The sequence below is a fragment of the Schistocerca gregaria genome, unplaced genomic scaffold, assembly GCF_023897955.1.
Source record: "Schistocerca gregaria isolate iqSchGreg1 unplaced genomic scaffold, iqSchGreg1.2 ptg000932l, whole genome shotgun sequence".
Taxonomy (NCBI): domain Eukaryota; kingdom Metazoa; phylum Arthropoda; class Insecta; order Orthoptera; family Acrididae; genus Schistocerca; species Schistocerca gregaria.
The window spans coordinates 192,501-197,500 of NW_026062287.1; the positions used below are offsets into that span (position 1 = coordinate 192,501).

At 53.1% G+C, this 5,000-nt stretch overlaps 1 non-coding gene across 1 annotated transcript in view; it reads left to right on the forward strand.

The window, feature by feature from the left end:
* The first annotated feature begins 3,638 nt into the window (after positions 1 to 3,638).
* Positions 3,639 to 5,000, forward strand: part of LOC126325681 (small subunit ribosomal RNA) — a 1,893-nt gene continuing 531 nt past the window's right edge. The window contains exon 1 of the ribosomal RNA XR_007560278.1: positions 3,639 to 5,000. This exon is cut by the window's right edge and continues 531 nt beyond it. This is a non-coding gene — a ribosomal RNA (small subunit ribosomal RNA).

The window sequence follows — 5,000 nt, forward strand, 5'->3', positions numbered from 1 at the left end:
CCCGCTGTCCCTATACATGCAGTAAGTTCGTCGTGGGCGCTGGCCGGCAGGCCGCGAGACCTGACGCCCGGCGGCAAAGAGTGCTCCTCTGAGGATATAGATGTTCCGTTCCGCCGCACAATGGTGACGGTGACCGCTGCCTGCGGTGGCAACGCTGGGCACAGTCGATACTCGCCGTGTGGTGGAAGGTAAACATTATGCGGTACATCAGTACTTTCCTAATAGTTCGGTCGTCTCACGGCACTGCTTAGTAAATGATGCAAGGCCACATATAGATGATTTATGCGAATGTCCCTATACGTGCTGTAAGACTGGGCACACAACGTGAATCGCACGTCAGCCAGACACTCGAACATGCACCACTCTCGGCCTGCAACGGAGACACACAATACGTAAACATCTGGAATGCGACAATGTCGAGTGCATCCTCTCTGCGACATTGCACCGTCGACACTATGATAACCAGAGCAGTAGGTCCACCTATAAAAGCACAATACCCCACTCCTCCGACAACTACCATTGCTCAGATAAACCAACACACATCCTACACAGAGGGGCACCAAATATCACCCCCCGCCCTCGTGTTATACCACATGAAAAATTGCAGAAGTGAGAGACACAGACCCGCCAGCCTCTTGCTACAAGCATCGAACCGACGTGACGTATCTGACGGTGACTCAGGCATCCGCGTACTGCCACCACTATCCACCCCCCCCCCCCCTCTCTCTCTCTTCCCCCTTTCCCACAATACCAAATTTAACCAACTTTATTGCTTAACCTAACTGTGGCTGTACCAGATTATCGCTTAACCTAACTGTGGCTGTACCAGATTATCGCTTAACCTAACTGTGGCTGTACCAGATTATCGCTTAACCTAACTGTGGCTGTACCAGATTATCGCTTAACCTAACTGTGGCTGTACCAGATTATCGCTTAACCTAACTGTGGCTGTACCAGATTATCGCTTAACCTAACTGTGGCTGTACCAGATTATCGCTTAACCTAACTGTGGCTGTACCAGATTATCGCTTAACCTAACTGTGGCTGTACCAGATTATCGCTTATCCTAACTGTGGCTGTACCAGATCATCGCTTAACCTAACTGTGGCTGTACCAGATCATCGCTTAACCTAACTGTGGCTGTACCAGATTATCGCTTAACCTAACTCAATTTGTCCCTTAACCTAACTCAAGTTGTCCCTTAACCTAACTCAAGTTGTCCCTTAACCTAACTCAAGTTGTCCCTTAACCTAACTCAAGTTGTCCCTTAACCTAACTCAAGTTGTCCCTTAACCTAACTCAAGTTGTCCCTTAACCTAACTCAAGTTGTCCCTTAACCTAACTCAAGTTGTCCCTTAACCTAACTCAAGTTGTCCCTTAACCTAACTCAAGTTGTCCCTTAACCTAACTCAAGTTGTCCCTTAACCTAACTCAAGTTGTCCCTTAACCTAACTCAAGTTGTCCCTTAACCTAACTCAAGTTGTCCCTTAACCTAACTCAAGTTGTCCCTTAACCTAACTCAAGTTGTCCCTTAACCTAACTCAAGTTGTCCCTTAACCTAACTCAAGTTGTCCCTTAACCTAACTCAAGTTGTCCCTTAACCTAACCCACGTTGTCCCTTAACCTAACCCACGTTGTCCCTTAACCTAACCCACGTTGTCCCTTAACCTAACCCACGTTGTCCCTTAACCTAACCCACGTTGTCCCTTAACCTAACCCACGTTGTCCCTTAACCTAACCCACGTTGTCCCTTAACCTAACCCACGTTGTCCCTTAACCTAACCCACGTTGTCCCTTAACCTAACCCACGTTGTCCCTTTGCCTAACATAGTTCACTGCTCGGAATCTCTGGTGTCGTTGTTATCCTCATGTAGATGTCTTGCGAGTGTTGCTTACTTTCCACATATTCCCGCTATCCACTGTCAATTGTACTGCAATAGGACTATATCGCCCCCCCCCCCCCCCTCTGTCCCCCTCTTTGTGTCTCTGTCCTCTCAAGCTGGTCGGTCTGGCGTGTGAGTGTTAAATGAGCCTCGCAGCTGTTCAGTTGCATTCAGATGTCGACGCCCTCAGTGTACGTCGTGGTATGGTCTGTGTCCATTGTCCGCTGATGTCGTACGCGTAACCCACACGCTGTACCGATCATCGGTAGTTACGTACAGAGTGAAGTAGTGTGATACGTGTGACTGTACGCTGGCTGTGCCCAACGGTGTCGAATCTCAGTTTCCATATGTTGTGCTCGATGCTACTTGTCTCGTCTCCCAATAACAGCTAGGTTGCACTGTGGTACGCCGTAGAGGCGTGTGGGAGGAACGTACGAACGCATTGTATGTCACCCTGGGTCGCTGGGGGTGGTGGTGCGGTGAGTCAGGTCAGGTCAGGTCAGGTCAGGTCAGCGTGAGCCGTCTGATGTAGTGACGCGTGTATTCCGACTTTGTCGTATTGCCTCACACAAAGTGCTACCCTGGTGGACCGCGTTCCATATCTGGGACATGCCGCAGATGCCGGTTGACAGTGGATCGCGGAAGGGACATCGCATACTTGCGCGGGCCACCTTCCACGTGTTCTCTTCTGCACATGTCGCAGTGTGTATGTGGTCTGATGTAGCGTGTCGTGACACATGACATCCTGGCATGCAAGAATTGTTGAATTCGCAAATGTAGGTGGACATCTACGTTTACTGCCCAAGATACGCAAATGAACTGGAAATCCGTTGTTGAGCGGTTGTTCACGCTGGAGGTGAATCTGTGATGGCGACGATCGGTACAGCTATTAACCGGTTGTTTCAGCGGTACCCGCCACATCCACACACGTGACTAGGCCCATGTGGGTATGAAGCGATACGCGGCGGTGGCTTGGTGGGACTGTTCCCGGCCGGTGAAGGGGGGCCGCCCGGCGTGTTGGCCGCGCGCTGCGTGGGCGCACGCGCAACAGCCGGCTGGTGGGGGGCGCCGAGTGGCAGGAGCGCCAGCCGACGGGCCCGGCAGGCGGCGCAGCTACGCTGCGGCGCACCCTGCACGCGGCGCCTGGCGGCCAAAGTTGGTTCAGCCGAGCCCGGTGCGAAGCGCGGTGGACATCTGCAGTGTGCTGGTCTGATTGAGGACTGTGTGCGTTGAGGATGCGCCGCCGCCTGGCACTCGGCGCCGCGACGCCGTCTGCTGCTCGGTCGCCCCAGCGGTTCTCGCAGGTGGTTTGTATCGCAGTTGTGCGGACGTGTTGGCGCGTGCGCTGTGCTGGGAGAGTTCGCTTCTGCACCCAAGTGGGGCTTTGCCCTTGTGTGGCGCTGGCGTTGGAGCTGCCGGTCACCATAGGTGGCGCGTGTTGTCTCCCGCCGGCAATGCCACGACAGCACGCTCCCGGGCCTCTGTCGGCAGCGGCAAGCTCAGTTGGGAGCAAGGGTGTTCGCACTAAAACCGTCTACTCGCCTAACTCCGGGCGATTGCGCCTCTCTCGAAACCGACCAAGTACCTAGGACGGCGCTGCGCGCCGCCGGGACCTGAGAGGGTTTCGAGGTGTATCGTGCAGGGGAGCTCGGCCTCCTCCTGTTTGCAGAATAATGGAGCGGACGCTTGCGTGTTCGCGCGGGCCCCCGGGACACACTCCCGGGCGGCCGGCTGCTCAGCTCTAGTTGACGCAGCTCCCTGGTTGATCCTGCCAGTAGTCATATGCTTGTCTCAAAGATTAAGCCATGCATGTCTCAGTACAAGCCGCATTAAGGTGAAACCGCGAATGGCTCATTAAATCAGTTATGGTTCCTTAGATCGTACCCACGTTACTTGGATAACTGTGGTAATTCTAGAGCTAATACATGCAAACAGAGTCCCGACCAGAGATGGAAGGGACGCTTTTATTAGATCAAAACCAATCGGATTGGCTTGTCTGGTCCGTTTGCCTTGGTGACTCTGAATAACTTTGGGCTGATCGCACGGTCCTCGTACCGGCGACGCATCTTTCAAATGTCTGCCTTATCAACTGTCGATGGTAGGTTCTGCGCCTACCATGGTTGTAACGGGTAACGGGGAATCAGGGTTCGATTCCGGAGAGGGAGCCTGAGAAACGGCTACCACATCCAAGGAAGGCAGCAGGCGCGCAAATTACCCACTCCCGGCACGGGGAGGTAGTGACGAAAAGTAACGATACGGGACTCATCCGAGGCCCCGTAATCGGAATGAGTACACTTTAAATCCTTTAACGAGTATCTATTGGAGGGCAAGTCTGGTGCCAGCAGCCGCGGTAATTCCAGCTCCAATAGCGTATATTAAAGTTGTTGCGGTTAAAAAGCTCGTAGTTGGATTTGTGTCCCACGCTGTTGGTTCACCGCCCGTCGGTGTTTAACTGGCATGTATCGTGGGACGTCCTGCCGGTGGGGCGAGCCGAAGGGGTGCTTTCGCGTCCCGAGGCGGACCCCGTTTAAATCCTACCAGGGTGCTCTTTGTTGAGTGTCTCGGTGGGCCGGCACGTTTACTTTGAACAAATTAGAGTGCTTAAAGCAGGCAAGCCCGCCTGAATACTGTGTGCATGGAATAATGGAATAGGACCTCGGTTCTATTTTGTTGGTTTTCGGAACCCGAGGTAATGATTAATAGGGACAGGCGGGGGCATTCGTATTGCGACGTTAGAGGTGAAATTCTTGGATCGTCGCAAGACGAACAGAAGCGAAAGCATTTGCCAAGTATGTTTTCATTAATCAAGAACGAAAGTTAGAGGTTCGAAGGCGATCAGATACCGCCCTAGTTCTAACCATAAACGATGCCAGCCAGCGATCCGCCGCAGTTCCTCCGATGACTCGGCGGGCAGCCTCCGGGAAACCAAAGCTTTTGGGTTCCGGGGGAAGTATGGTTGCAAAGCTGAAACTTAAAGGAATTGACGGAAGGGCACCACCAGGAGTGGAGCCTGCGGCTTAATTTGACTCAACACGGGAAACCTCACCAGGCCCGGACACCGGAAGGATTGACAGATTGATAGCTCTTTCTTGATTCGGTGGGTGGTGGTGCATGGCC